The sequence below is a fragment of the Pelobates fuscus genome, chromosome 3 (genome assembly GCF_036172605.1).
Source record: "Pelobates fuscus isolate aPelFus1 chromosome 3, aPelFus1.pri, whole genome shotgun sequence".
Lineage (NCBI taxonomy): Eukaryota > Metazoa > Chordata > Amphibia > Anura > Pelobatidae > Pelobates > Pelobates fuscus.
Window position 1 is genome coordinate 335,823,594 of NC_086319.1, and position 12,775 is coordinate 335,836,368.

Consider the following 12,775-nt stretch of genomic DNA (forward strand, 5'->3'; position numbering starts at 1 on the left):
ATCAAAGATTTATTTTACTATTTACACACTGTTACTGGGTTTTTATAAGATAAGCAATGTACATTGACTGCCAGAAAGTCTATAAACTGCAAATTAGATTCAGAGCGTTCTAACTGGAGAATATTTTCTATTAAAACTTATAAATTATATTACCATACACTTAGCATTGCAAAAGATTGATGAAATGACCTTCTAGAATACATAATGAGGGTCATTGAAAGTGTTCTTGGACCCTGATTGAACCATCATTTTGGTAGTTCTCCCAGCGACCATCTATAAAATAATGTGAAACTCACGTGACCAGACTTAAAGGAGAACTTTTCATATTAAAAGTGCCCATTACTTTGAATTGTTTGCCAACTCTATTTTTTATTAAAAGTTATAACAAAAACAAAAACAAAGAAAGGAATATATTATTCATCTATAATGTTTTACTTTTATTGGTACATCAACTGTGGGTCGTTGGCAGTTTACGCAGAGGCAATAGATGCATATTATCATTTGTTGGGCAATGGGGTTAATGATGCAAGCAAGGTCATCTCAAATTTGAATGTTCAGGAACTATACTACTGAAAGTGTAAGCACTAACACAAATTTTAGATTAGGTACAAGTAAATGAAAAGAGGTGTGAAGGTGTATGTGGATATGAAAACAATGCATTCTGGGAAAGATTCTAAAAATAATTTAAAAGGAATCAGTTGATAGTTCTCCATACTAACATTTCTTGGACCATCTAGACAACATTGAAAAGGAAATATTAGCCATTGGTGAAATGATGTTCAGATTTATATAGTTTAAATCTCCATAAAATGTCCTCCTCTTCACATATGATGTCACAGATGGTTGACTATTTTAGGGTCTGAGAGGTCTACAGGAAACAAGGGTTATCAAAATTGTTGCCCAGTTGGAACACATGCATGGGTTATACATTTCAACTTTGGCTGCATTCTTAATTGCATAGTTAGAGATCACGTTATCTCATTCTGGTCCTGAAGCAATCTATGGCTAAGTAATGATATCCATGTTATAGCATGTTGGACCATACTAGCTCACAACTGAGGGTTCATCACACAAACTCCTTCCTTAGCAATGCCACTGTACCATTCCAAAAAGTTAACTGAAGCTTCAGCTTTGATATTTATTTATAAAATATTTAATCAGAAAGGAAACATTGAGATCTCTCTCATTTTCAAGTATGTCCTGGGCTCACAAACATTGCATTGTGACAATAGGGTACTATCTAATATAAAAAAAAAATAATACAAAAAATAAATAAATATATATATATATATATATAGAGAGAGAGAGAGAGAAAGAGAGAGTGTTCAAGTAGAGATTGTAGCCATATTAGTCCAGTGATGTAGATGTAAAAAAACAGATACCATTTGTATCTTGTAAAATATATTTTTTATTGGACTAACAGAATGTTTTAATGACAAACTTTTGGGAGAACTGCCCTTTCTCAAGTCTAAAGCATTTCTGGGCAAGATGACACATAGAATTCAAACATGAGTTGTGATACAGAGGTTAAAGCATCATGAGTGCATATAAGACACAGGTTTGATAGAAAATAGACAGCATTCTTGCAGAGGGTCGTAAATATCGTGTGTGAAAATCACAGAGTGAGGGGGGAGAAAGAGAAAAAAACAACAAGCAAACAGTGTAGAAGATAGTGGTAGAAGGGGGGGGGGAGTGAAAATAAATAAAAAATAATGACTAATATTAAGAATACATGAATTTGCATGCATGATGGCCTATATCCAGCATACACAGATACATGCACATACTCACACACATGTACATATACATATACACAAGTAGTATATATGTACAAGTATACACAAGTACATACAACAATATACACATAAATAAAACCGAATGCTCAAATATATGTACATACACACCTACACATACATCCACACACGCACCAATACATGTACCTACACATATACCAATATGCCTACACATACATAGACCTTACATATGTATATGTATACATACACCTATTCACATTTACATACATGCATGCATGTAAATACACACTTTATACATACATACACACACAAATATAAATGCACAGTCACATATATAAGCATACATGCATAAGAATATGGGAAAGCATAGGTCTACACATAGTACTTTGTATATCGATAGCATAAACATATTGGAATGCATTATAAAATGTTGATACATATGACAGAACAGTAAGATAATGCGGAGGGAGTGTTCATGTAAAGTGTTGGTAGTGGGACAGGAAACCCAAATCCATACTTAGTCCTCTATTCTTGCTGTTAAACAATTTGATTATTCTGTTTTCAAAGGTTTTTCTTTCTTGGGTATTTTTAAAAGCCCCTTCCAGTACTTTGATTTTTAGGTCCTTCATTGAGTGGCCTTGGATTCTGCCCTCTGACTTGCGAGATTCTACTTATTTAGCCACATGTACTAAACTCCAGATCTAATGAAGCCCCAGAAGACAAAATAATACTCAAGCCTATCTTTTAGGGTACACGACATGACAGTCCAAAGTCAATGGATCCTCAGAAATCTTGTTATGCTTGTCTGCTCGTTCTAAAGCCCACATTTTGACTTAATTAGTTATTCAGCAACTCAGCAACCTCACCAACCATCGATAAGGGAAAAGAATCAGACACAGACAGACCCAACATGTTTTTGTGTAACATACACTTACCGTTAATCCACACAATATGAATAGGTTTAATTTTTCAACAAAAACTTAGGATCCCCACTCCACCTACCCCTTTGGACTGTCATTATATTGATAGCGTTGGTTATATGTGACTATATTACAATTGTATTCACAAAAAGAATGTGTTTTATAAATGGCATTACATATTACATACAGTACATATTTATATTGCCATTGTAACACTGCAGTAACTGTACCTTTACTCATCAATATAATAAATGACACTTACATCCTACAAATGAACAGTGACCTACAGGTATATGTTATCCAGTCAGTGGACAAGATAATTAATGATGAAAATAATTCAAGATAGAAGTCAGAGTACATTGCCAAATCCACTACATATTACAGAGAACAAAGGCAGTTTATTCTTGCTATCTGTTTGATTCGTTAATCAGTGAAAAGCCAGTGATCCTCGATATACCTTAATATGCAAGTGACCCAACAGTAATAAGTGTGAAAATAAATACCAAGACACATCATTCATGTTTCTGACACATTACAAAACAAATTTAATGCAACTTGTCATGCCTCTTGAGCTTTGCAGATACAATTTACAATATTTTGCGTCCTTTTGAGTTGTTTATACAGATTGTAAGATACATTCTCCTATTTACGTTTATAATATTCCGCACTAATAGTACTGTGAAACAAATTGCACTTAAATTAAACCTGTTATTTATTGTTCTGTTTGTTCTAGCACAGTGTACTCTGAGATCTCACTAAGAACAAGAAAGCAATGGCACCAGTTTATAAAGTGAATAGTACAAATAATAATCGCATCACATTATTTAACCCCTTTATGACTGATCTTATGCAAGGACTCTCATGATGCAAAGGTGTCATTGTGAATCATTTAAAAACTAGCTGGCCACATGCTTCATTAATGCATTGGCAAGTATAAGATATAATTGTGTATTTGGGAAAAACAGAATATGATACCCACTTATCCTAGGTGAATATTTTTGTCCATATAAACCAGGACCCACACCATGTTGTAATAAAAATGTAAATAAGAACTGTTACAAACTGGATGCACACTTGCAAAAACATAATATTCAATTAGATATTTTTTCAACTGTAGAGTAATAGCTTCTTGATCCCAGAATAAATCTGACTGCCGTTCTGGCGTCAAGAAGGATTTCCCCCCCTAGTTTGTTGCAAAATTAGAAGTGTTTCAAACTGTTTTTTTTTTTTGTCTCCTTTTGGATCAACAGCAAAAAAACAGATGTGAGGAAGGCTGAACCTGATGGACACGTCTCTTTTCAACCTATGTAACTATGGAAAAAATATTTTTCCTACACTCGTACATTTATAGTAATGCTGGATTATGGAATTCTACATAATCTACATAATGCATTATTTACAACATAATTATATTTGGTCAATTTTAATACTTCCAGTTGGACATCCAGAGGATGTTTGAGTTGGTCTAGATCAGGCTTCCCCAAACTCCGGCCCTCCTGTTGTTGCTGAACTACAACTCCCATGATTCTCGGCCCATCTATTTAATTCATAGAATCATGGGAGTTGTAGTTCAGCAAATTCTGGAGCGCCGGAGTTTGGGGAAGCCTGATCTAGATCATGCCTGAGTTAAAGCGGATCACGTACCCACCCCTACTGAAAAAGTTACTAAGTAGCCGCTCAATATTTATGGTTTTTCTGCAACTCAAATCCCAGGGTGCTACATCTATACATTAATAGAGTATTTGTTTGTGTGATAATTTATTATATAAAAACTATACAGTTATAATGTAGAGTTGCAACATTGGTTATCATATATATACACACTCTATCTCCCTGTATAATTGGAGGGATAATTGTAATATTCGTTATTGAATTGCATTGTACCTATATCTAATTTAGCAGTCTTCTTACCATCATACATAGGAAACAAGTCACAGGCTACATGAAACAATTAGTTGGTATTCACCTTTATACTAAAGACTTGTTCCTTTCAGTTCTTAGTAGAGAAATCATAGGGTTAATGAGTAAATAATGGAGTTCTTGTAATCAATAGAGTCCTCAAGCTCTATTGATTGGAATTGCATGCTTATTTGGCTACTAAGTTTTTTTTGTCCATTTTAAACAAATACACCCTTGGGGACTATTAGGTAAATAAGCATTTAAGACTTTTTTTTGTTGCTAAGAAAACAGTTAATTATAATTTGTACTTAAAAGTCTTGATTACTCCGCTATAATGGAGGAAATGTATGCTTCAATATGTACATTTGATTACATCCAATTTATAGCTTGATGGACCATAAATAAAAAACATTCTTGAAAGTGGTATAAATTTATAAAATATTCTAATACATTATTACTTGCATGCTAATGTTGTTTAGCATAACAAAGAATATGACAGGTCGATGACAATTCTTCCATCAGAAATGAGTTTCAACCTAAAGGCTTTGATTTGTATTAAATCTGTGCTATTATAGACCTCCTGAACACGTCTACATTTCCAATTCGATATAAAGCAAAATATAATGCTGATAACTACTTACAGATAAAGTCAGATAGAGCTGTGTAATCATCTATGTTCTATCTTGAAGGAAATACCATTAATTTCTGCATGTAGTTAAAGGGACACTATAGTCACCAGAACAACTACAGCTTATTGAATTTGTTCTGGTGAGTAGAATCATCACCTTCAGGCTTTTTGAGAGAGAGAAAATGCAGTGTTTACATTACAGCCTAGTGATAACTTCACTGGCCACTCCTGAGACAGCTGTTAGAGATCCTTCCTGGGTCACGGCTGCCTAAAATGCATCCAAACATTCAGTGTCTCCTCCCTCTGCATGCAGACACTGAACTTTCCTCTCAGAAATTCATTGATTCAATTCATCTCTATGAGGAGATGCTGATTGGCCAGGGCTGTGTTTGAATCATGCTGGCTCTGCCTCCTTGTCAGTCTCAGCCAATCCTTTGGAGAAGCAGTGTGATTGGATCAGGCTACCACTTCTGATGATGTCAGCAGGCTGCTTGTTTTTTCTGAGGCAGACAGGGCAGAGCCAGCAGCTTCAGGCTTGAATACAGTAAGATTTTTACTACATTTATGGAGGCATGAGGGCCCAGGGGGGCTAGATGGTGGTTTTAACACTATAGGAATACATGTTTGTGTTCCTGACCTTATAGTGATCCTTTAAGGACAAAGTAGTGACAAAGCTTGAGATGTTATGATAACTCACACTAATATACATTACTGCTTTAGTGTGAAGTATATTTCATGTGGACCTTCTTTGAAAGAAGGCTGTACTGATTTCAACAGATTAAACATCTATTATTATAATTTCAGGCTGTATGTCAAAATATTATCAGAAATGATTCACTGTTTTACATCAGGGTGTGTTTATACTACTCTGTCCGAGGTGGCTTTGCTAAGATGAAAGTCTAGTTAAGTAAAGGTTCAGGATTAAGTAACAGTAGACAAAAATATCTTCACAATCTAGGAGTTTACTTGTAAATTTAGAAATTGACAGACCACAGGTAATGATCTCAAAACCTTTGCAGAACCATTGAATGTCAGGAGTGAATTGCATTTTAGATCTCTATATTTCGAGTTTCCTTGACTGAACATTCACCATATGAGAAGCCCATTATCAATGTACAATTCTTGTAGTGGTATGTGCTTAGTGTATTTCTCTAACTCAGTGGAATGCAAATATATTCATGGGTTTGTGGTAAATGGACTCAGTGATGATTTGAACAAAACACAGTCACTTAAACTCAATGTCTTTATTGATTAAATAAATGGCATTAATTGGAAACTCTATAAGGTCCAACACTCGACCGGGGTGGCAGGGGTTAGCCAAAGCAAGTCCAGGCTAACCGAGATAAACAAAGATAAGTCCAAGCTGGTAAGGGTGAACAAAGGCAAGTCCAGGCTGGTATCGGTTACTAAACAAACCTGCAAGCTGGTAAGGGTTATAAAGGCAAGTCCAAGCTAGTAAGGGTTAATAAAGGTAAAGTCCAGGCTGGTAAGAGTTAATGAAGGCAAAAGGCAAATCTAGGCTTGTAAGGTTTAACAAAGGCAAATCCAGGCTTGTAGGATTTAACAAATGTATTACAGGCATGTGGTCCCTAGGGAGTCCATACAACAAATGTGCTTAGAAAGGAGAAAGGAAGTGGGGCCCTCCCACAAGGAGGCCCTTCCAGTGTAGGCAAGCGTCCACGCCCACCATGTGGGCAAGATACTAAGTCCATTTAGCCACCCAACTGGTTCCTCCCCACACTCCCCCAGAGCAAGTCACCATGAATCCCCCAAGGTTCCGACACCCCAGGGGAACCATGGGGCAGAGTTGGGAACACAGCAGACAAAGAACAAAGTGTGTCTGCCTGAGGGGAGGTGGAGAAACCAGCTGGCGGTCGAGCCTCCTGGCGTGTCATGACACATACATTGCATAAGCCTGCCACAATGTTAATGTACCCCATTTTTTTGCCAGTCCTATTCTGGTAACCTAATGCCTAGTCTTATGGGATTAACTCACTTACTTGGAAAATGCTTCCTTATGGGTCTCTCTGTCTGGCAAGGTTAAATAGGGATGTGGAGCTTCGCACCTGTGATAGGAAGGTGTGCAAAACCAAATGGAGTAAAAAAAAAAAACAACCCAATATATATTGTATTTTGTTCTAGGAGCTGCATCAGAATGTTTAAAATATTGGATTTGTAGAGTAAAATACTCCAGAGACATAGCAAAATGCAAGCCCATGCACACACACAATTAAAATACAAACCTTAGATATTGTTGCATATCAAATATGTACATAATATTAATATCATCAGCAAGGACACAATATTATCACAATATATGTAATTATTTTTTAAATGTTAAATTTAATATTTTGGGAGGGATGGGGGTTTCTGATTAGACACAGGTAATATATTGTCTTTAGAATATAAATGGTAAATTCTTAAAGGAACAGATGGGGTTAACATGTTCAGACTTCAATGCCTTTCTCTTCCCTGAACATTGATAGTCTTGATGGTCATACAGCAGGAATCTGACGCAGGTTTGAATTTTTCATGTGCCTCATTCTACTTCAAGTCAAAAGATGATTTTGGAGGTCAAATTAGTTCTAGGAAAATTGGAAATTCATTTTTAAACATAAGGGATTTTATCAGTGTGTAGAAACAGTGAGATGATCTTTGATGGAAGTTAAAGATATTTCATCACCGATGAATGCCTTTCTGTGTATGCTTTGGATCTATGGTTCGGTCAGTATTGTGGAAAAGGGAAAAAAAATCAATGATGTTTTAAACCTCAGGCAGTCTAAGCCCAATGTGGTCAGTGTGGTGTGAGGAAGAAAAAAATAAATGTCAGGGAATAGAAATTGACTGCTCTGCAATAGGATGACACAGTGGCAGACATGGCTTTGGGCTAAAAAAAGCTTGCAATTACCCATGGAAATCCAAAGTTTTCAGGGCATTTAGTACAAGTGGGATTAATGCTGCTATTTTAAAATAACAATCTATACAGCTCATTATTTAACTTGTGTTTTAGTTTTAATATGAAGCTTTCTGTTTCTAGGTGGCAGATCTCTGAAAAAAATTTCAAATTTAAAAAATATAGGTAATCTTAAAAAATGGAAGCAAAAAACACATATGAAGATATGGGAATAACAAGAACTGCCAAAATCTCAATAACTCGTCTTTTGGTGAATCTCTACTCAGGTCACAAATCTATTTTACAATTTATATTTTGGACTGATGACTCTCATAAGGGCAACCCAGATCAAAAATTGTGGAAGATCCATCTGCACAAGAGATACAGCAACTCTGGACAATTGTTTCTGTTGTTTTTGGGTCTTGTCATCCAGGTATACCTAATACCGCTTCAGGCACTGTGAGAAAGGCGTTCAGCACTGTATTACTACTTTAACTTAAGGGGACCCTGAACAAATGCTAAAAAGCAAAAACAAGCAGAAGATATGATAACACTGAGACAGGCAAAAACTTTACCTTTGGTCAGTCACTGTTCAGGTCACAGACAAGTTTTTGCTGATGTGCTCCACTGTCCCAAACGAAATGGGTTATACAGACGTGGACTCCTTGTTGACTGTGTCTAGAGAGGTACACCCCTATGAAACACAATAAAACCTGAAACAATTGTCTGGGGTTGCTGAATCTCGTCTCTCAGAGGGAACTCGCTGATATTTTGAATCTGGACTGTCTTATTGGATAAGGTCAGTCTGATCAGATATTTTTTGGTTTATACCTTACTTTGATATTCCAGCCAAGTATCATATCCTCTTTGATACTTTCAATTTTTGACAGTTATCACAATGTTGCTGATCTCTCCATCTTTAGCAGTGTTCTAGGGGATACCCATTCCTTGACATTAATAGAATCAAATCCCAAGTATAGAGATAGAGAGAATTTGGAAACCTTGCATTATAATCAACTGTTTTCCTTTTAAGAGGGACACTCCACTGTCCAAACATAAAAAATAAATAAAATAAGAGATCACTATTAAGTTTTTAAAAATCTTTTTATTTTAATTTTATATCCTGATGAAAAATGGCAATACAATGAATCTGCAGTGGTAATGTGGAGTTAGGAAGTAGCGGACATGGTTAACAGAATTAACAATCATTACAGATTTAAAAAGATTGAAATCAGAATCAGATCAGTCCTCAGAGTCACAGCCCCAGTCCTACAGTTTAAAGCAACAACACTTTTCAACTAGCCAAAGCAGAGTTTGTCAATTCTCAGCTATGGAGTGACTGAGCACTTTAAAAAAATGGTGGGTGTGTGTAGTAGGAGTTTATAAAACTATTAGTGACATACAGCACAATGCTCTGTCGGAAATGTTCTTCTTTCTCTATATATTAATTATATATTGAGTAAATTCCCTCGCTTAATCAGTCCTTAGACAGTCACTAGGGCTGTTCGTGGAGATAAAAAGTTAATATTTTATACATTTATATTTGGCAGGGGCCAGGAGCTGCTGCTGCTGCTGTGCTCTCTCTGTTACTTTCAATATGGCTTCTTGCTTTTGTCTCCTGTGGGGCACTGTAACCCTCTAAAGCTATCAGCCAATGAGGGCTTCCGAATAGAGAGGTCAATAGAATGCCTTTGTTCATGGGCAGGTGGCTCTGCTGCCTGAATGGCAACTTAATGAAAATACCTGAAATGTCTTCTTAAAGGATGAGAAATATCAATTAACTGGCAAGATGGTTATGCTTAACAACTTGGAGGTCTGTGCCTACTAGGCCTTACAGTAGTATATTGTGAGGGGTAAACTTGGGAGATTGGAGATAAATAGCTCCTTTCTGTTTGGAAAAACGGTACTAATGCACAAAAAAGCTGACTGCTGTCTTTATTAAGTCCTTAATAGCAATAGTTGCCGATAAAACAGTCTCCCCTTGTTTTAGCTATAGCCTGACCAATAAATCAATAATGTCGGTGGCTAAGGTCTGGTTACCAAAAAGCTAACAAAAAAACCCCATAAAGGTACATTGGCAGCAAAAAAATCAAAAAAATCATAGGATCAGGAGTTACAATACTTGCTAAATACAGTGTAGCAATGATCAAAAAGTGGTTAATGTAATTACCTCACCCTCACTGGTTAATGTAATTACTTTCACTTCCACAGTGTTGCCCTTACAGCGATTGTGATGGCACATTAGGCAGCATTTTGCTCTACTTTAGAGTTAGTAACAGATTAGAACACCCTCGAAGGTGTTGGGAGGTTATTAGGGACTGTTGTACAGGCTCTCGGTTAGATAAGATACCAGGAGAGTGGGTCACAAGTCGCTACAATAATATTATGGGAACCGGTCTCCAATCTATACCTCCCAAGTAGGATTAGGAAGGAAGGAATTACTTTTAGTTGATCACTTTTTGATCATTGCTACACTGTATTTAGCAAGTATTGTAACTCCTGATCCTATGATTTTTTTGATTTTTTTTGCTGCCAATGTACCTTTATGGGTTTTTTTTGTTAGCTTTTTGGTAACCAGACCTTAGCCACCGACATTATTGATTTATTGGTCAGGCTATAGCTAAAACAAGGGGAGACTGTTTTATCGGCAACTATTGCTATTAAGGACTTAATAAAGACAGCAGTCAGCTTTTTTGTGCATTAGTACCGTTTTTCCAAACAGAAAGGAGCTATTTATCTCCAATCTCCCAAGTTTACCCCTCACAATATACTACTGTAAGGCCTAGTAGGCACAGACCTCCAAGTTGTTAAGCATAACCATCTTGCCAGTTAATTGATATTTCTCAATCTTTATATTTAACCGGGTACATGCCCTTTGGTGGCACTGGCAACACCCACTGACCATTACCTCTTGCCTGTCAACACCCCAAATCCTCTTCCGTATGGTTTACTGCAGAGGACTGGGGATTACCAGGCAAACTACCTATGTTTCAAGTCTTCTTAAAGGAGACTAGGCATATGTAAACCTTGCTGGAACAGGGCAGATTTCAAACAAGCCCCATTTTTGACAGGCCTAGATGCTCTCATGTAAGCTTCTCCAAACAGCTACCAATAAAGGGGAGAGGCTTGGCAGAACTGTTACAGATTTTATCCCATATATTTATGCCTTACCATCATCTTAGTGTTTCTAAACTACAGCAAATAAATTTTTTCACCACATAAAATCTGGTGGTGTGATGCCACAAGTGCCACTGTGGACGAGCCTCCCTTGTTCCTTTCATTTAACAATCCTTGCCTCTAACAGATTACACTAATCAGCAAAACATAATTTTAACACTTTCCCTCCCCTATGTAATGATGTCTCTTGGAAATTCTTCTATATGTTTAGAAATCCATCTAACAACAATTCCTCCCTTACATACATTCATGCCTTTTTATATTACTGAAAGAAAATGGTTTCTAAGCAAGATTTTCGTATTCTGCTTGAGTACTGCTGCTGGCCTGCCATGATGCCACCTCTTCCACCACATAGGACTTTTTAACTTTTCAAGTTTTCTACTCATGTTGATTGATTGACTAAACTCCTGGGCTAATTTATTTTGTATCCTGTTCTGCACTCCTTCTAGTACATGATTAACTAAAATAGGTGTCCAAAATTGCACATCATATTCCAAGTCTTGAATTAAAGGGTTACTTCAATCACCACGAGCACTTCAGTGATTTGAAGTAATCATGGGGGTAAAAGTCAGTATGTGCAGTGTTTCTGCCTTTTTAATTGTGTGTTGGGGGCTTGTTGTACCCCCAGCACATGAAACATTGGCAGACCAGAATTTTCTTCCAGGTTGCCAATGTTAGTTCTGTGCATATTTTCTGCAAAGGGAAGATTGCTACATTCTCCCACCTGCTGTGTGCTCCCTCCAGCCTACCACTGTTCTCCACAGTATCAAAGTAAATCCAAAACCCTTCCTCCCCTTTCATCCCCTCCCTTTGCTGCCCTGGCGTGCGTGCATGCTTTTTGTGCCTTTGAAACGGACCAATCATAGGTTTCGTAACGAGAAGCCTGTTATTAGAACATGCAAGGACCTAGTGGCATTTTACACAGGAAAGCCCCTCACCCCCAAACAGTTGGATCAACCCTTTCATACCACTTTTTATGACTATTGCAAAGTCCTTTGTGTTTATTGTTTTCCCTACCTTAGTATCATTAAGGTTATACATTGCTGCTCAGTCCCTTAATGTATACAAAACTCAGTAAAGTAATATCCTGCTCACAATGCATTACCTACTATTATATCTTTCAAATAAAAGGAATTTTTGTTTCTATCTATCTATATATCTATCTATTTTTCAATCTCTCATCTATCTTACATAATCCAATGCAATCAACTAAACTAGATTTACAAAAATAAACACCTGACTTAGGTTACAGTATATGATCATATATTGCAGAGGCCTGCCACAACGGTAATGCACCCCATTTTCTTGCAGCATTTTCTGGCAACGTAATGCCTGCTCTTATGAGATTAACACACTTACTTGCCTCCTCCTGGGGCTCTCTGCGGGACAAGGTTAAATAGGGCTGTGGAGCCAGGCACCTGTGACAGGGAGGGGTGCAAACCCCCCCCCAAAATTAAGAAAAATTTAAAAAAAAAACCTCTCTTTTCAGTCTTATATACCTATT